Raw genomic sequence first — 20840 nt, 5'->3', positions numbered from 1 at the left:
TTTTCTTTTCTTTCAAACATATTATGGCTGTACAAGAAGTCCATATTTGACCTACTGAACAAGTTTTTGTCCCAAAGGTCAAAAAGTCACTCATTGACTTTCCTTCTGGTTCCAATTAGAAGCTAAAAGGTCTACAGAAGGTTAGAATTTTTTTTTTTTTTTTTTTTACATATAATGGCTGTACAGAAGTCCATATTTGACCTACTGAACATATTTTTGTCCCAAAGGTCAAAAAGTCACTCATTGACTTTAATCTGGTTCCAATTAGTAGCTAAAAGGTCTACAAATGGTTTCAATTTTTTTTTTTTTTACATATTATGGCTTTACAGAAGTCCATATTTGACCTACTGAACATATTTTTGGCCCAAAGGTAAAAAAAAGGTCACTCATTGACATCCCTTCTGATTCCAATAAGTAGCTAAAAGGTCAACAAAAGGTTTCAATTCTTTTTTCTTTTCTTTCAAACATATTATGGCTGTACAAGAAGTCCATATTTGACCTACTGAACAAGTTTTTGTCCCAAAGGTCAAAAAGTCACTCATTGACTTTACTTCTGGTTCCAATTAGTAGCTAAAAGGTCTACAAAAGATTAGATTTTTTTTTTTTTTTTTACATATTATGGCTGTACAGAAGTCCATATTTGACCTACTGAACAAATTTTTGTCCTAAAGGTCAAAAAGTCACTCATTGACTTTACTTCTGGTTCCAATTAGTAGCTAAAAGGTCTACAAAAGATTAGATTTTTTTTTTTTTTTTTTTATACATATTATGGCTGTACAGAAGTCCATATTTGACCTACTGAACAAATTTTTGTCCTAAAGGTCAAAAAGTCACTCATTGACTTTACTTCTGGTTCCAATTAGTAGCTAAAAGGTCTACAAAAGGTTAGATTTTTTATTTTATTTTTTACATATTATGGCTGTACAGAAGTCCATATTTGACCTACTGAACAAATTTTTGTCCCAAAGGTCAAAAAGTCACTCATTGATTTCCCTTCTGATTCCAATAAGTAGCTTACAGGTCTAAAAACGGTTAATTATTTTATTTTTATTTTTTTATTTTATTTTTATTTTTACATATTATGGCTTTACAGTAGTCCATATTTGACCTACTGAACATATTTTTGGCCCAAAGGTAAAAAAAAGATCACTCATTGACATCCCTTCTGATTCCAATAAGTAGCTAAAAGGTCAACAAAAGGTTTCAATTCTTTTTTCTTTTCTTTCAAACATATTATGGCTGTACAAGAAGTCCATATTTGACCTACTGAACAAGTTTTTGTCGCAAAGGTCAAAAAGTCACTCATTGACTTTCCTTCTGGTTCCAATTAGTAGCTAAAAGGTCTACAAAAGGTTAGTTTTTTTTTTTTTTTTTTACATATTATGGCTGTACAGAAGTCCATATTTGACCTACTGAACAAATTTTTGTCCCAAAGGTCAAAAAGTCACTCATTGACTTTACTTCTGGTTCCAATTAGAAGCTAAAAGGTCTACAGAACGTTAGAATTTTTTTTTTTTTTTTTTACATATAATGGCTGTACAGAAGTCCATATTTGACCTACTGAACATATTTTTGTCCCAAAGGTCAAAAAGTCACTCATTGACTTTACTTCTGGTTCCAATTAGCAATTAGTAGCTAAAAGGTCTACAAAAGGTTTTTATATTTATTATTATTATTTTTGTATACATATTATGGCTGTACGGAAGTCCATATTTGACCTACTGAACAAATTTTTGTCCCAAAGGTCAAAAAGTCACTCGTTGACTTTCATTCTGGTTCCAATTAGTAGCTAAAAGGTCTACAAATGGTTTTTTTTTTTTTTTTTATTTATTTATTTATTTTTTTTACATTTTACGGCTGTTCAGAAGTCTACATTTGACCTACTGAACAAATTTTTGGCCCAAAGGTAATAAAAGGTCAATCGTTGCCTTCCCATCTGATTCCACTAAGTAGCTTACAGGTCTACAAAAAGTTTTCCTTTTTTTTTTTTTTTTTTTTTTTTTTACATATTATGGCTTTACAAGAAGTCCATATTTGACCTACTGAACATTTTTTTTTTCCAAAGGTCAAAAAGTCACTCATTGATTTCCCTTCTGATTCCAATAAGTAGCTTACAGGTCTAAAAAAGGTTAAATATTTTATTTTTATTTTTTTATTTTATTTTTATTTTTACATATTATGGCTTTACAGTAGTCCATATTTGACCTACTGAACATATTTTTGGCCCAAAGGTAAAAAAAAGATCACTCATTGACATCCCTTCTGATTCCAATAAGTAGCTAAAAGGTCAACAAAAGGTTTCAATTCTTTTTTCTTTTCTTTCAAACATATTATGGCTGTACAAGAAGTCCATATTTGACCTACTGAACAAGTTTTTGTCGCAAAGGTCAAAAAGTCACTCATTGACTTTCCTTCTGGTTCCAATTAGTAGCTAAAAGGTCTACAAAAGGATAGATTTTTTTTTTTTTTTTTACATATTATGGCTGTACAGAAGTCCATATTTGACCTACTGAACAAATTTTTGTCCCAAAGGTCAAAAAGTCACTCATTGACTTTAATTCTGGTTCCAATTAGTAGCTAAAAGGTCTACAAAAGGTTAGAATTTTTTTTTTTTTTTTTTACATATTATGGCTGTACAGAAGTCCATATTTGACCTACTGAACAAATTTTTGTCCCAAAGGTCAAAAAGTCACTCATTGACTTTCATTCTGGTTCCAATTAGTAGCTAAAAGGTCTACAAATGGTTTTAATTTTTTTTTATTTATTATTTTTTTTTTTTTACATATTATGGCTGTTCAGAAGTCTACATTTGACCTACTGAACACATTTTTGGCCCAAAGGTAAAAAAAGGTCACTCGTTGCCTTCCCATCTGATTCCACTAAGTAGCTTACAGGTCTACAAAAAGTTTTACTTTTTTTTATTTTTTTTTATTTTTTTTACATATTATGGCTTTACAAGAAGTCCATATTTGACCTACTGAAAATTTTTTTTTTCCAAAGGTCAAAAAGTCACTCATTGATTTCCCTTCTGATTCCAATAAGTAGCTTACAGGTCTAAAAAAGGTTAAATAATTTATTTTTATTTTTTTATTTTATTTTTATTTTTATTTTTACATATTATGGCTTTACAGAAGTCCATATTTGACCTACTGAACATATTTTTGGCCCAAAGGTAAAAAAAAGATCACTCATTGACATCCCTTCTGATTCCAATAAGTAGCTAAAAGGTCAACAAAAGGTTTCAATTCTTTTTTCTTTTCTTTCAAACATATTATGGCTGTACAAGAAGTCCATATTTGACCTACTGAACAAGTTTTTGTCCCAAAGGTCAAAAAGTCACTCATTGACTTTCCTTCTGGTTCCAATTAGAAGCTAAAAGGTCTACAAAAGGTTAGAATTTTTTATTTTTTTTTATTTTTACATATTATGGCTGTTCAGAAGTCTACATTTGACCTACTGAACACATTTTTGGCCCAAAGGTAAAAAGAGGTCACTCGTTGCCTTCCCATCTGATTCCACTAAGTAGCTTACAGGTCTACAAAAAGTTTTACTTTTTTTTTTTTTTTTTTTTACATATTATGGCTTTACAAGAAGTCCATATTTGACCTACTGAACAATTTTTTTTTCCAAAGGTCAAAAAGTCACTCATTGATTTCCCTTCTGATTCCAATAAGTAGCTTACAGGTCTAAAAAAGGTTAAATATTTTTTTTATTTTTATTATTATTATTTTTTTTTTTACATATTATGGCTTTACAGAAGTCCATATTTGACCTACTGTACATATTTTTGGCCCAAAGGTAAAAAAAAGATCACTCATTGACATCCCTTCTGATTCCAATAAGTAGCTAAAAGGTCAACAAAAGGTTTCAATTCTTTTTTCTTTTCTTTCAAACATATTATGGCTGTACAAGAAGTCCATATTTGACCTACTGAACAAGTTTTTGTCCCAAAGGTCAAAAAGTCACTCATTGACTTTCCTTCTGGTTCCAATTAGAAGCTAAAAGGTCTACAGAAGGTTAGATTTTTTTTTTTTTTTTTTTACATATAATGGCTGTACAGAAGTCCATATTTGACCTACTGAACATATTTTTGTCCCAAAGGTCAAAAAGTCACTCATTGACTTTAATCTGGTTCCAATTAGCAATTAGTAGCTAAAAGGTCTACAAAAGGTTTTTATATTTATTATTATTATTATTATTTTTGTATACATATTATGGCTGTACAGAAGTCCATATTTGACCTACTGAACAAATTTTTGTCCCAAAGGTCAAAAAGTCACTCATTGACTTTCATTCTGGTTCCAATTAGTAGCTAAAAGGTCTACAAATGGTTTTAATTTTTTTTTTTTTTTTTTTTTTTTTTTACATTTTATGGCTGTTCAGAAGTCTACATTTGACCTACTGAACAAATTTTTGGCCCAAAGGTAAAAAAAGGTCACTCGTTGCCTTCCCATCTGATTCCACTAAGTAGCTTACAGGTCTACAAAAAGTTTTACTTTTTTTTTTTTTTTTTTTTTTTTTTTTTTACATATTATGGCTTTACAAGAAGTCCATATTTGACCTACTGAACATTTTTTTTTCCAAAGGTCAAAAAGTCACTCATTGATTTCCCTTCTGATTCCAATAAGTAGCTTACAGGTCTAAAAAAGGTTAAATATTTTATTTTTATTTTTTTATTTTATTTTTATTTTTATTTTTACATATTATGGCTTTACAGAAGTCCATATTTGACCTACTGAACATATTTTTGGCCCAAAGGTAAAAAAAAGATCACTCATTGACATCCCTTCTGATTCCAATAAGTAGCTAAAAGGTCAACAAAAGGTTTCAATTCTTTTTTCTTTTCTTTCAAACATATTATGGCTGTACAAGAAGTCCATATTTGACCTACTGAACAAGTTTTTGTCCCAAAGGTCAAAAAGTCACTCATTGACTTTCCTTCTGGTTCCAATTAGAAGCTAAAAGGTCTACAAAAGGTTAGAATTTTTTATTTTTTTTTATTTTTACATATTATGGCTGTTCAGAAGTCTACATTTGACCTACTGAACACATTTTTGGCCCAAAGGTAAAAAGAGGTCACTCGTTGCCTTCCCATCTGATTCCACTAAGTAGCTTACAGGTCTACAAAAAGTTTTACTTTTTTTTTTTTTTTTTTTTTTACATATTATGGCTTTACAAGAAGTCCATATCTGACCTACTGAACAATTTTTTTTTCCAAAGGTCAAAAAGTCACTCATTGATTTCCCTTCTGATTCCAATAAGTAGCTTACAGGTCTAAAAAAGGTTAAATATATATATATTTTTTTTATTATTATTTTTTTTTACATATTATGGCTTTACAGAAGTCCATATTTGACCTACTGAACATATTTTTGGCCCAAAGGTAAAAAAAAGATCACTCATTGACATCCCTTCTGATTCCAATAAGTAGCTAAAAGGTCAACAAAAGGTTTCAATTCTTTTTTCTTTTCTTTCAAACATATTATGGCTGTACAAGAAGTCCATATTTGACCTACTGAACAAGTTTTTGTCCCAAAGGTCAAAAAGTCACTCATTGACTTTCCTTCTGGTTCCAATTAGTAGCTAAAAGGTCTACAAAAGGTTAGAATTTTTTTTTTTTTTACATATTATGGCTGTACAGAAGTCCATATTTGACCTACTGAACAAATTTTTGTCCCAAAGGTCAAAAAGTCATTCATTGACTTTACTTCTGGTTCCAATTAGTAGCTAAAAGGTCTACAAAAGGTTAGAATTTTTTTTTTTTTTTACATATTATGGCTGTACAGAAGTCCATATTTGACCTACTGAACAAATTTTTGTCCCAAAGGTCAAAAAGTCACTCATTGACTTTACTTCTGGTTCCAATTAGTAGCTAAAAGGTCTACAAAAGGTTAGAATTTTTTTTTTTTTTTTTTTTTTTACATATTATGGCTGTTCAGAAGTCTACATTTGACCTACTGAACAAATTTTTGGCCCAAAGGTAAAAAAAGGTCACTCGTTGCCTTCCCATCTGATTCCACTAAGTAGCTTACAGGTCTACAAAAAGTTTTAATTTTTTTTTTTTTTTTTTTTTACATATTATGGCTTTACAAGAAGTCCATATTTGACCTACTGAACATTTTTTTTTTCCAAAGGTCAAAAAGTCACTCATTGATTTCCCTTCTGATTCCAATAAGTAGCTTACAGGTCTAAAAAAGGTTAAATATTTTATTTTTATTTTTTTATTTTATTTTTATTTTTACATATTATGGCTTTACAGAAGTCCATATTTGACCTACTGAACATATTTTTGGCCCAAAGGTAAAAAAAAGATCACTCATTGACATCCCTTCTGATTCCAATAAGTAGCTAAAAGGTCAACAAAAGGTTTCAATTCTTTTTTCTTTTCTTTCAAACATATTATGGCTGTACAAGAAGTCCATATTTGACCTACTGAACAAGTTTTTGTCCCAAAGGTCAAAAGTCACTCATTGACTTTCCTTCTGGTTCCAATTAGAAGCTAAAAGGTCTACAAAAGGTTAGAATTTTTTTTTTTTTTTTTTTTTTACATATTATGGCTGTTCAGAAGTCTACATTTGACCTACTGAACAAATTTTTGGCCCAAAGGTAAAAAAAGGTCACTCGTTGCCTTCCCATCTGATTCCACTAAGTAGCTTACAGGTCTACAAAAAGTTTTACATTTGTTTTTTTTTTTTTTTTTTTTTACATATTATGGCTTTACAAGAAGTCCATATTTGACCTACTGAACAATTTTTTTTTCCAAAGGTCAAAAAGTCACTCATTGATTTCCCTTCTGATTCCAATAAGTAGCTTACAGGTCTAAAAAAGGTTAAATATTTAATTTTTTTGTTTATTTTTTTATTTTTTTTTACATATTATGGTTTTACAGAAGTCCATATTTGACCTACTGAACATATTTTTGGCCCAAAGGTAAAAAAAAGGTCACTCATTGACATCCCTTCTGATTCCAATAAGTAGCTAAAAGGTCAACAAAAGGTTTCAATTCTTTTTTCTTTTCTTTCAAACATATTATGGCTGTACAAGAAGTCCATATTTGACCTACTGAACAAGTTTTTGTCCCAAAGGTCAAAAAGTCACTCATTGACTTTCCTTCTGGTTCCAATTAGTAGCTAAAAGGTCTACAAAAGGTTAGATTTTTTTTTTTTTTTTACATATTATGGCTGTACAGAAGTCCATATTTGACCTACTGAACAAATTTTTGTCCCAAAGGTCAAAAAGTCACTCATTGACTTTACTTCTGGTTCCAATTAGTAGCTAAAAGGTCTACAAAAGGTTAGAATTTTTTTTTTTACATATTATGGCTGTACAGAAGTCCATATTTGACCTACTGAACAAATTTTTGTCCCAAAGGTCAAAAAGTCACTCATTGACTTTACTTCTGGTTCCAATTAGTAGCTAAAAGGTCTACAAAAGGTTAGAATTTTTTTTTTTTTTTTTTTTTTTACATATTATGGCTGTACAGAAGTCCATATTTGATCTAGTGAACAAATTTTTGTCCCAAAGGTCAAAAAGTCACTCATTGACTTTCATTCTGGTTCCAATTAGTAGCTAAAAGGTCACAAATGGTTTAAATTTTTTTTTTTTTTTTTTTTTTTTTTTTTTTTACATATTATGGCTTTACAAGAAGTCCATATTTGACCTACTGAACAATTTTTTTTCCAAAGGTCAAAAAGTCACTCATTGATTTCCCTTCTGATTCCAATAAGTAGCTTACAGGTCTAAAAATGGTTAAATATTTTTATTTTATTTTTTTATTTTATTTTTATTTTTACATATTATGGCTTTACAGAAGTCCATATTTGACCTACTGAACATATTTTTGGCCCAAAGGTAAAAAAAAGATCACTCATTGACATCCCTTCTGATTCCAATAAGTAGCTAAAAGGTCAACAAAAGGTTTCAATTCTTTTTTCTTTTCTTTCAAACATATTATGGCTGTACAAGAAGTCCATATTTGACCTACTGAACAAGTTTTTGTCCCAAAGGTCAAAAAGTCACTCATTGACTTTCCTTCTGGTTCCAATTAGAAGCTAAAAGGTCTACAGAAGGTTAGATTTTTTTTTTTTTTTTTTACATATAATGGCTGTACAGAAGTCCATATTTGACCTACTGAACATATTTTTGTCCCAAAGGTCAAAAAGTCACTCATTGACTTTACTTCTGGTTCCAATTAGCAATTAGTAGCTAAAAGGTCTACAAAAGGTTTTTATATTTATTATTATTATTATTATTTTTGTATACATATTATGGCTGTACGGAAGTCCATATTTGACCTACTGAACAAATTTTTGTCCCAAAGGTCAAAAAGTCACTCATTGACTTTCATTCTGGTTCCAATTAGTAGCTAAAAGGTCTACAAATGGTTTTAATTTTTTTTTTTTTTTTTTTTTTTTTTTTTTTTTACATTTTATGGCTGTTCAGAAGTCTACATTTGACCTACTGAACAAATTTTTGGCCCAAAGGTAAAAAAAGGTCACTCGTTGCCTTCCCATCTGATTCCACTAAGTAGCTTACAGGTCTACAAAAAGTTGTACTTTTTTTTTTTTTTTTTTTTTTTTACACATATAATGGCTGTACAGAAGTCCATATTTGACCTACTGAACATATTTTTGTCCCAAAGGTCAAAAAGTCACTCATTGACTTTAATCTGGTTCCAATTAGCAATTAGTAGCTAAAAGGTCTACAAAAGGTTTTTATATTTATTATTATTATTATTATTTTTGTATACATATTATGGCTGTACGGAAGTCCATATTTGACCTACTGAACAAATTTTTGTCCCAAAGGTCAAAAAGTCACTCATTGACTTTCATTCTGGTTCCAATTAGTAGCTAAAAGGACTACAAATGGTTTTAATTTTTTTTTTTTTTTTTTTTTTTTTTACATTTTATGGCTGTTCAGAAGTCTACATTTGACCTACTGAACAAATTTTTGGCCCAAAGGTAAAAAAAGGTCACTCGTTGCCTTCCCATCTGATTCCACTAAGTAGCTTACAGGTCTACAAAAAGTTTTACTTTTTTTTTTTTTTTTTTTTACATATTATGGCTTTACAAGAAGTCCATATTTGACCTACTGAACATTTTTTTTTCCAAAGGTCAAAAAGTCACTCATTGATTTCCCTTCTGATTCCAATAAGTAGCTTACAGGTCTAAAAAAGGTTAAATATTTTATTTTTATTTTTTTATTTTATTTTTATTTTTATTTTTACATATTATGGCTTTACAGAAGTCCATATTTGACCTACTGAACATATTTTTGGCCCAAAGGTAAAAAAAAGATCACTCATTGACATCCCTTCTGATTCCAATAAGTAGCTAAAAGGTCAACAAAAGGTTTCAATTCTTTTTTCTTTTCTTTCAAACATATTATGGCTGTACAAGAAGTCCATATTTGACCTACTGAACAAGTTTTTGTCCCAAAGGTCAAAAAGTCACTCATTGACTTTCCTTCTGGTTCCAATTAGAAGCTAAAAGGTCTACAAAAGGTTAGAATTTTTTATTTTTTTTTATTTTTACATATTATGGCTGTTCAGAAGTCTACATTTGACCTACTGAACACATTTTTGGCCCAAAGGTAAAAAGAGGTCACTCGTTGCCTTCCCATCTGATTCCACTAAGTAGCTTACAGGTCTACAAAAAGTTTTACTTTTTTTTTTTTTTTTTTTACATATTATGGCTTTACAAGAAGTCCATATTTGACCTACTGAACAATTTTTTTTTCCAAAGGTCAAAAAGTCACTCATTGATTTCCCTTCTGATTCCAATAAGTAGCTTACAGGTCTAAAAAAGGTTAAATATTTTTTTTTTTTTTATTATTATTATTTTTTTTTACATATTATGGCTTTACAGAAGTCCATATTTGACCTACTGTACATATTTTTGGCCCAAAGGTAAAAAAAAGATCACTCATTGACATCCCTTCTGATTCCAATAAGTAGCTAAAAGGTCAACAAAAGGTTTCAATTCTTTTTTCTTTTCTTTCAAACATATTATGGCTGTACAAGAAGTCCATATTTGACCTACTGAACAAGTTTTTGTCGCAAAGGTCAAAAAGTCACTCATTGACTTTCCTTCTGGTTCCAATTAGTGGCTAAAAGGTCTACAAAAGGATAGATTTTTTTTTTTTTTTTTTTTACATATTATGGCTGTACAGAAGTCCATATTTGACCTACTGAACATATTTTTGTCCCAAAGGTCAAAAAGTCACTCATTGACTTTAATCTGGTTCCAATTAGCAATTAGTAGCTAAAAGGTCTACAAAAGGTTTTTATATTTATTATTATTATTATTTTTTTTTTATACATATTATGGCTGTACGGAAGTCCATATTTGACCTACTGAACAAATTTTTGTCCCAAAGGTCAAAAAGTCACTCATTGACTTTCATTCTGGTTCCAATTAGTAGCTAAAAGGTCTACAAATGGTTTTAATTTTTTTTTTTTTTTTTTTTTTTTTTTTTTTACATTTTATGGCTGTTCAGAAGTCTACATTTGACCTACTGAACAAATTTTTGGCCCAAAGGTAAAAAAAGGTCACTCGTTGCCTTCCCATCTGATTCCACTAAGTAGCTTACAGGTCTACAAAAAGTTTTACTTTTTTTTTTTTTTTTTTTTTTTTTACACATATAATGGCTGTACAGAAGTCCATATTTGACCTACTGAACATATTTTTGTCCCAAAGGTCAAAAAGTCACTCATTGACTTTAATCTGGTTCCAATTAGCAATTAGTAGCTAAAAGGTCTACAAAAGGTTTTTATATTTATTATTATTATTATTATTTTTGTATACATATTATGGCTGTACGGAAGTCCATATTTGACCTACTGAACAAATTTTTGTCCCAAAGGTCAAAAAGTCACTCATTGACTTTCATTCTGGTTCCAATTAGTAGCTAAAAGGTCTACAAATGGTTTTAATTTTTTTTTTTTTTTTTTTTTTTTTTACATTTTATGGCTGTTCAGAAGTCTACATTTGACCTACTGAACAAATTTTTGGCCCAAAGGTAAAAAAAGGTCACTCGTTGCCTTCCCATCTGATTCCACTAAGTAGCTTACAGGTCTACAAAAAGTTTTACTTTTTTTTTTTTTTTTTTTTTTTTTTTTTTACATATTATGGCTTTACAAGAAGTCCATATTTGACCTACTGAACATTTTTTTTTCCAAAGGTCAAAAAGTCACTCATTGATTTCCCTTCTGATTCCAATAAGTAGCTTACAGGTCTAAAAAAGGTTAAATATTTTATTTTTATTTTTTTATTTTTTTTTTATTTTTATTTTTACATATTATGGCTTTACAGAAGTCCATATTTGACCTACTGAACATATTTTTGGCCAAAAGGTAAAAAAAAGATCACTCATTGACATCCCTTCTGATTCCAATAAGTAGCTAAAAGGTCAACAAAAGGTTTCAATTCTTTTTTCTTTTCTTTCAAACATATTATGGCTGTACAAGAAGTCCATATTTGACCTACTGAACAAGTTTTTGTCCCAAAGGTCAAAAAGTCACTCATTGACTTTCCTTCTGGTTCCAATTAGAAGCTAAAAGGTCTACAGAAGGTTAGATTTTTTTTTTTTTTTTTTACATATAATGGCTGTACAGAAGTCCATATTTGACCTACTGAACATATTTTTGTCCCAAAGGTCAAAAAGTCACTCATTGACTTTAATCTGGTTCCAATTAGCAATTAGTAGCTAAAAGGTCTACAAAAGGTTTTTATATTTATTATTATTATTATTACTTTTGTATACATATTATGGCTGTACAGAAGTCCATATTTGACCTACTGAACAAATTTTTGTCCCAAAGGTCAAAAAGTCACTCATTGACTTTCATTCTGGTTCCAATTAGTAGCTAAAAGGTCTACAAATGGTTTTAATTTTTTTTTTTTTTTTTTTTTTTTTTTTACATTTTATGGCTGTTCAGAAGTCTAAATTTGACCTACTGAACAAATTTTTGGCCCAAAGGTAAAAAAAGGTCACTCGTTGCCTTCCCATCTGATTCCACTAAGTAGCTTACAGGTCTACAAAAAGTTTTACTTTTTTTTTTTTTTTTTTTTTTTTTTTTTTTACATATTATGGCTTTACAAGAAGTCCATATTTGACCTACTGAACATTTTTTTTTCCAAAGGTCAAAAAGTCACTCATTGATTTCCCTTCTGATTCCAATAAGTAGCTTACAGGTCTAAAAAAGGTTAAATATTTTATTTTTATTTTTTTATTTTATTTTTATTTTTATTTTTACATATTATGGCTTTACAGAAGTCCATATTTGACCTACTGAACATATTTTTGGCCCAAAGGTAAAAAAAAGATCACTCATTGACATCCCTTCTGATTCCAATAAGTAGCTAAAAGGTCAACAAAAGGTTTCAATTCTTTTTTCTTTTCTTTCAAACATATTATGGCTGTACAAGAAGTCCATATTTGACCTACTGAACAAGTTTTTGTCCCAAAGGTCAAAAAGTCACTCATTGACTTTCCTTCTGGTTCCAATTAGAAGCTTAAAGGTCTACAAAAGGTTAGAATTTTTTATTTTTTTTTATTTTTACATATTATGGCTGTTCAGAAGTCTACATTTGACCTACTGAACACATTTTTGGCCCAAAGGTAAAAAGAGGTCACTCGTTGCCTTCCCATCTGATTCCACTAAGTAGCTTACAGGTCTACAAAAAGTTTTACTTTTTTTTTTTTTTTTTTTTACATATTATGGCTTTACAAGAAGTCCATATTTGACCTACTGAACAATTTTTTTTTCCAAAGGTCAAAAAGTCACTCATTGATTTCCCTTCTGATTCCAATAAGTAGCTTACAGGTCTAAAAAAGGTTAAATATATATATATATTTTTTTTATTATTATTATTTTTTACATATTATGGCTTTACAGAAGTCCATATTTGACCTACTGAACATATTTTTGGCCCAAAGGTAAAAAAAAGATCACTCATTGACATCCCTTCTGATTCCAATAAGTAGCTAAAAGGTCAACAAAAGGTTTCAATTCTTTTTTCTTTTCTTTCAAACATATTATGGCTGTACAAGAAGTCCATATTTGACCTACTGAACAAGTTTTTGTCCCAAAGATCAAAAAGTCACTCATTGACTTTCCTTCTGGTTCCAATTAGTAGCTAAAAGGTCTACAAAAGGTTAGAATTTTTTTTTTTTTTTACATATTATGGCTGTACAGAAGTCCATATTTGACCTACTGAACAAATTTTTGTCCCAAAGGTCAAAAAGTCATTCATTGACTTTACTTCTGGTTCCAATTAGTAGCTAAAAGGTCTACAAAAGGTTAGATTTTTTTTTTTTTTTTTACATATTATGGCTGTACAGAAGTCCATATTTGACCTACTGAACAAATTTTTGTCCCAAAGGTCAAAAAGTCACTCATTGACTTTACTTCTGGTTCCAATTAGTAGCTAAAAGGTCTACAAAAGGTTAGAATTTTTTTTTTTTTTTTACATATTATGGCTGTACAGAAGTCCATATTTGACCTACTGAACAATTTTTTGTCCCAAAGGTCAAAAAGTCACTCATTGACTTTCATTCTGGTTCCAATTAGTAGCTAAAAGGTCACAAATGGTTTTAATTTTTTTTTATTTTTTTTTATTTTTTTACATATTATGGCTGTTCAGAAGTCTACATTTGACCTACTGAACAAATTTTTGTTCCAAAGGAAAAAAAAAGATCACTCGTTGCCTTCCCATCTGATTCCACTAAGTAGCTTACAGGTCTACAAAAAGTTTTACTTTTTTTTTTTTTTTTTTTTACATATTATGGCTTTACAAGAAGTCCATATTTGACCTACTGAACAATTTTTTTTCCAAAGGTCAAAAAGTCACTCATTGATTTCCCTTCTGATTCCAATAAGTAGCTTACAGGTCTAAAAATGGTTAAATATTTTTATTTAATTTTTTTATTTTATTTTTATTTTTACATATTATGGCTTTACAGAAGTCCATATTTGACCTACTGAACATATTTTTGGCCCAAAGGTAAAAAAAAGATCACTCATTGACATCCCTTCTGATTCCAATAAGTAGCTAAAAGGTCAACAAAAGGTTTCAATTCTTTTTTCTTTTCTTTCAAACATATTATGGCTGTACAAGAAGTCCATATTTGACCTACTGAACAAGTTTTTGTCCCAAAGGTCAAAAAGTCACTCATTGACTTTCCTTCTGGTTCCAATTAGAAGCTAAAAGGTCTACAGAAGGTTAGATTTTTTTTTTTTTTTTTTACATATAATGGCTGTACAGAAGTCCATATTTGACCTACTGAACATATTTTTGTCCCAAAGGTCAAAAAGTCACTCATTGACTTTAATCTGGTTCCAATTAGCAATTAGTAGCTAAAAGGTCTACAAAAGGTTTTTATATTTATTATTATTATTATTACTTTTGTATACATATTATGGCTGTACAGAAGTCCATATTTGACCTACTGAACAAATTTTTGTCCCAAAGGTCAAAAAGTCACTCATTGACTTTCATTCTGGTTCCAATTAGTAGCTAAAAGGTCTACAAATGGTTTTAATTTTTTTTTTTTTTTTTTTTTTTTTTTTTACATTTTATGGCTGTTCAGAAGTCTACATTTGACCTACTGAACAAATTTTTGGCCCAAAGGTAAAAAAAAGGTCACTCGTTGCCTTCCCATCTGATTCCACTAAGTAGCTTACAGGTCTACAAAAAGTTTTACTTTTTTTTTTTTTTTTTTTTTTTTTTTTTACATATTATGGCTTTACAAGAAGTCCATATTTGACCTACTGAACATTTTTTTTTCCAAAGGTCAAAAAGTCACTCATTGATTTCCCTTCTGATTCCAATAAGTAGCTTACAGGTCTAAAAAAGGTTAAATATTTTATTTTTATTTTTTTATTTTATTTTTATTTTTATTTTTACATATTATGGCTTTACAGAAGTCCATATTTGACCTACTGAACATATTTTTGGCCCAAAGGTAAAAAAAAGATCACTCATTGACATCCCTTCTGATTCCAATAAGTAGCTAAAAGGTCAACAAAAGGTTTCAATTCTTTTTTCTTTTCTTTCAAACATATTATGGCTGTACAAGAAGTCCATATTTGACCTACTGAACAAGTTTTTGTCCCAAAGGTCAAAAAGTCACTCATTGACTTTCCTTCTGGTTCCAATTAGAAGCTAAAAGGTCTACAAAAGGTTAGAATTTTTTATTTTTTTTTATTTTTACATATTATGGCTGTTCAGAAGTCTACATTTGACCTACTGAACACATTTTTGGCCCAAAGGTAAAAAGAGGTCACTCGTTGCCTTCCCATCTGATTCCACTAAGTAGCTTACAGGTCTACAAAAAGTTTTACTTTTTTTTTTTTTTTTTTTTTTTACATATTATGGCTTTACAAGAAGTCCATATTTGACCTACTGAACAATTTTTTTTTCCAAAGGTCAAAAAGTCACTCATTGATTTCCCTTCTGATTCCAATAAGTAGCTTACAGGTCTAAAAAAGGTTAAATATATATATATATTTTTTTTATTATTATTTTTTTTTACATATTATGGCTTTACAGAAGTCCATATTTGACCTACTGAACATATTTTTGGCCCAAAGGTAAAAAAAAGATCACTCATTGACATCCCTTCTGATTCCAATAAGTAGCTAAAAGGTCAACAAAAGGTTTCAATTCTTTTTTCTTTTCTTTCAAACATATTATGGCTGTACAAGAAGTCCATATTTGACCTACTGAACAAGTTTTTGTCCCAAAGATCAAAAAGTCACTCATTGACTTTCCTTCTGGTTCCAATTAGTAGCTAAAAGGTCTACAAAAGGTTAGAATATTTTTTTTTTTTTTACATATTATGGCTGTACAGAAGTCCATATTTGACCTACTGAACAAATTTTTGTCCCAAAGGTCAAAAAGTCATTCATTGACTTTACTTCTGGTTCCAATTAGTAGCTAAAAGGTCTACAAAAGGTTAGAATTTTTTTTTTTTTTTTACATATTATGGCTGTACAGAAGTCCATATTTGACCTACTGAACAAATTTTTGTCCCAAAGGTCAAAAAGTCACTCATTGACTTTACTTCTGGTTCCAATTAGTAGCTAAAAGGTCTACAAAAGGTTAGAATTTTTTTTTTTTTTTACATATTATGGCTGTACAGAAGTCCATATTTGACCTACTGAACAAATTTTTGTCCCAAAGGTCAAAAAGTCACTCATTGACTTTCATTCTGGTTCCAATTAGTAGCTAAAAGGTCTACAAATGGTTTTAATTTTTTTTTTTTTTTTTTTTTTTTTTTACATATTATGGCTGTACGGAAGTCCATATTTGACCTACTGAACAAATTTTTGTCCCAAAGGTCAAAAAGTCACTCATTGACTTTCATTCTGGTTCCAATTAGTAGCTAAAAGGTCACAAATGGTTTTAATTTTTTTTTATTTTTTTTTATTTTTTTACATATTATGGCTGTTCAGAAGTCTACATTTGACCTACTGAACAAATTTTTGTTCCAAAGGAAAAAAAAAGATCACTCGTTGCCTTCCCATCTGATTCCACTAAGTAGCTTACAGGTCTACAAAAAGTTTTACTTTTTTTTTTTTTTTTTTTTACATATTATGGCTTTACAAGAAGTCCATATTTGACCTACTGAACAATTTTTTTTCCAAAGGTCAAAAAGTCACTCATTGATTTCCCTTCTGATTCCAATAAGTAGCTTACAGGTCTAAAAATGGTTAAATATTTTTATTTTATTTTTTTATTTTATTTTTATTTTTACATATTATGGCTTTACAGAAGTCCATATTTGACCTACTGAACATATTTTTGGCCCAAAGGTAAAAAAAAGATCACTCATTGACATCCCTTCTGATTCCAATAAGTAGCTAAAAGGTCAACAAAAGGTTTCAATTCTTTTTTCTTTTCTTTCAAACATATTATGGCTGTACAAGAAGTCCATATTTGACCTACTGAACAAGTTTTTGTCGCAAAGGTCAAAAAGTCACTCATTGACTTTCCTTCTGGTTCCAATTAGTAGCTAAAAGGTCTACAAAAGGATAGATTTTTTTTTTTTTTTTTACATATTATGGCTGTACAGAAGTCCATATTTGACCTACTGAACATATTTTTGTCCCAAAGGTCAAAAAGTCACTCATTGACTTTAATCTGGTTCCAATTAGCAATTAGTAGCTAAAAGGTCTACAAAAGGTTTTTATATTTATTATTATTATTATTATTTTTGTATACATATTATGGCTGTACGGAAGTCCATATTTGACCTACTGAACAAATTTTTGTCCCAAAGGTCAAAAAGTCACTCATTGACTTTCATTCTGGTTCCAATTAGTAGCTAAAAGGTCTACAAATGGTTTTAATTTTTTTTTTTTTTTTTTTTTTTTTTTACATTTTATGGCTGTTCAGAAGTCTACATTTGACCTACTGAACAAATTTTTGGCCCAAAGGTAAAAAAAGGTCACTCGTTGCCTTCCCATCTGATTCCACTAAGTAGCTTACAGGTCTACAAAAAGTTTTACTTTTTTTTTTTTTTTTTTTTTTTTTTTTTTTTACATATTATGGCTTTACAAGAAGTCCATATTTGACCTACTGAACATTTTTTTTTCCAAAGGTCAAAAAGTCACTCATTGATTTCCCTTCTGATTCCAATAAGTAGCTTACAGGTCTAAAAAAGGTTAAATATTTTATTTTTATTTTTTTATTTTATTTTTATTTTTATTTTTACATATTATGGCTTTACAGAAGTCCATATTTGACCTACTGAACATATTTTTGGCCCAAAGGTAAAAAAAAGATCACTCATTGACATCCCTTCTGATTCCAATAAGTAGCTAAAAGGTCAACAAAAGGTTTCAATTCTTTTTTCTTTTCTTTCAAACATATTATGGCTGTACAAGAAGTCCATATTTGACCTACTGAACAAGTTTTTGTCCCAAAGGTCAAAAAGTCACTCATTGACTTTCCTTCTGGTTCCAATTAGAAGCGTAAAGGTCTACAAAAGGTTAGAATTTTTTATTTTTTTTTATTTTTACATATTATGGCTGTTCAGAAGTCTACATTTGACCTACTGAACACATTTTTGGCCCAAAGGTAAAAAGAGGTCACTCGTTGCCTTCCCATCTGATTCCACTAAGTAGCTTACAGGTCTACAAAAAGTTTTACTTTTTTTTTTTTTTTTTTTTTACATATTATGGCTTTACAAGAAGTCCATATTTGACCTACTGAACAATTTTTTTTTCCAAAGGTCAAAAAGTCACTCATTGATTTCCCTTCTGATTCCAATAAGTAGCTTACAGGCCTAAAAAAGGTTAAATATTTTTTTTTTTTTTTTTAATTATTTTTTTTTTTTACATATTATGGCTTTACAGAAGTCCATATTTGACCTACTGAACATATTTTTGGCCCAAAGGTAAAAAAAAGATCACTCATTGACATCCCTTCTGATTCCAATAAGTAGCTAAAAGGTCAACAAAAGGTTTCAATTCTTTTTTCTTTTCTTTCAAACATATTATGGCTGTACAAGAAGTCCATATTTGACCTACTGAACAAGTTTTTGTCCCAAAGGTCAAAAAGTCACTCATTGACTTTCCTTCTGGTTCCAATTAGCAATTAGTAGCTAAAAGGTCTACAAAAGGTTTTTATATTTATTATTATTTTTATTTTTTTTGTATACATATTATGGCTGTACAGAAGTCCATATTTGACCTACTGAACAAATTTTTGTCCCAAAGGTCAAAAAGTCACTCATTGACTTTCATTCTGGTTCCAATTAGTAGCTAAAAGGTCACAAATGGTTTTAATTTTTTTTATTTTTTTTTTATTTTTTTACATATTATGGCTGTTCAGAAGTCTACATTTGACCTACTGAACACATTTTTGTTCCAAAGGAAAAAAAAAGATCACTCGTTGCCTTCCCATCTGATTCCACTAAGTAGCTTACAGGTCTACAAAAAGTTTTACTTTTTTTTTTTTTTTTTTTTACATATTATGGCTTTACAAGAAGTCCATATTTGACCTACTGAACAATTTTTTTTCCAAAGGTCAAAAAGTCACTCATTGATTTCCCTTCTGATTCCAATAAGTAGCTTACAGGTCTAAAAATGGTTAAATATTTTTATTTTATTTTTTTATTTTATTTTTATTTTTACATATTATGGCTTTACAGAAGTCCATATTTGACCTACTGAACATATTTTTGGCCCAAAGGTAAAAAAAAGGTCACTCATTGACATCCCTTCTGATTCCAATAAGTAGCTAAAAGGTCAACAAAAGGTTTCAATTCTTTTTTCTTTTCTTTCAAACATATTATGGCTGTACAAGAAGCCCATATTTGACCTACTGAACAAGTTTTTGTCCCAAAGGTCAAAAAGTCACTCATTGACTTTCCTTCTGGTTCCAATTAGAAGCTAAAAGGTCTACAGAACGTTAGAATTTTTTTTTTTTTTTACATATAATGGCTGTACAGAAGTCCATATTTGACCTACTGAACATATTTTTGTCCCAAAGGTCAAAAAGTCACTCATTGACTTTACTTCTGGTTCCAATTAGCAATTAGTAGCTAAAAGGTCTACAAAAGGTTTTTATATTTATTATTATTATTATTATTTTTGTATACATATTTTGGCTGTACGGAAGTCCATATTTGACCTACTGAACAAATTTTTGTCCCAAAGGTCAAAAAGTCACTCGTTGACTTTCATTCTGGTTCCAATTAGTAGCTAAAAGGTCTACAAATGGTTTTATTTATTTTTTTTATTTATTTATTATTTTTTTTTACATTTTATGGCTGTTCAGAAGTCTACATTTGACCTACTGAACAAATTTTTGGCCCAAAGGTAAAAAAAGGTCAATCGTTGCCTTCCCATCTGATTCCACTAAGTAGCTTACAGGTCTACAAAAAGTTTTCCTTTTTTTTTTTTTTTTTTTTTTTTTTTTTTTACATATTATGGCTTTACAAGAAGTCCATATTTGACCTACTGAACATTTTTTTTTTCCAAAGGTCAAAAAGTCACTCATTGATTTCCCTTCTGATTCCAATAAGTAGCTTACAGGTCTAAAAAAGGTTAAATAATTTATTTTTATTTTTTTATTTTATTTTTATTTTTACATATTATGGCTTTACAGTAGTCCATATTTGACCTACTGAACATATTTTTGGCCCAAAGGTAAAAAAAAGATCACTCATTGACATCCCTTCTGATTCCAATAAGTAGCTAAAAGGTCAACAAAAGGTTTCAATTCTTTTTTCTTTTCTTTCAAACATATTATGGCTGTACAAGAAGTCCATATTTGACCTACTGAACAAGTTTTTGTCGCAAAGGTCAAAAAGTCACTCATTGACTTTCCTTCTGGTTCCAATTAGTAGCTAAAAGGTCTACAAAAGGATAGATTTTTTTTTTTTTTTTTACATATTATGGCTGTACAGAAGTCCAAATTTGACCTACTGAACAAATTTTTGTCCCAAAGGTCAAAAAGTCACTCATTGACTTTAATTCTGGTTCCAATTAGTAGCTAAAAGGTCTACAAAAGGTTAGAATTTATTTTTTTTTTTTACATATTATGGCTGTACAGAAGTCCATATTTGACCTACTGAACAAATTTTTGTCCCAAAGGTCAAAAAGTCACTCATTGACTTTCATTCTGGTTCCAATTAGTAGCTAAAAGGTCTACAAATGGTTTTAATTTTTTTTTATTTTTTTTTATTTTTTTTTACATATTATGGCTGTTCAGAAGTCTACATTTGACCTACTGAACAAATTTTTGGCCCAAAGGTAAAAAAAGGTCACTCGTTGCCTTCCCATCTGATTCCACTAAGTAGCTTACAGGTCTACAAAAAGTTTT

This window comes from Gobio gobio (assembly GCF_949357685.1).
Source record: "Gobio gobio genome assembly, chromosome: 18".
In the NCBI taxonomy this organism is placed as follows: Eukaryota; Metazoa; Chordata; class Actinopteri; order Cypriniformes; family Gobionidae; genus Gobio; species Gobio gobio.
Note: the sequence above shows the minus strand (reverse complement) of the source record.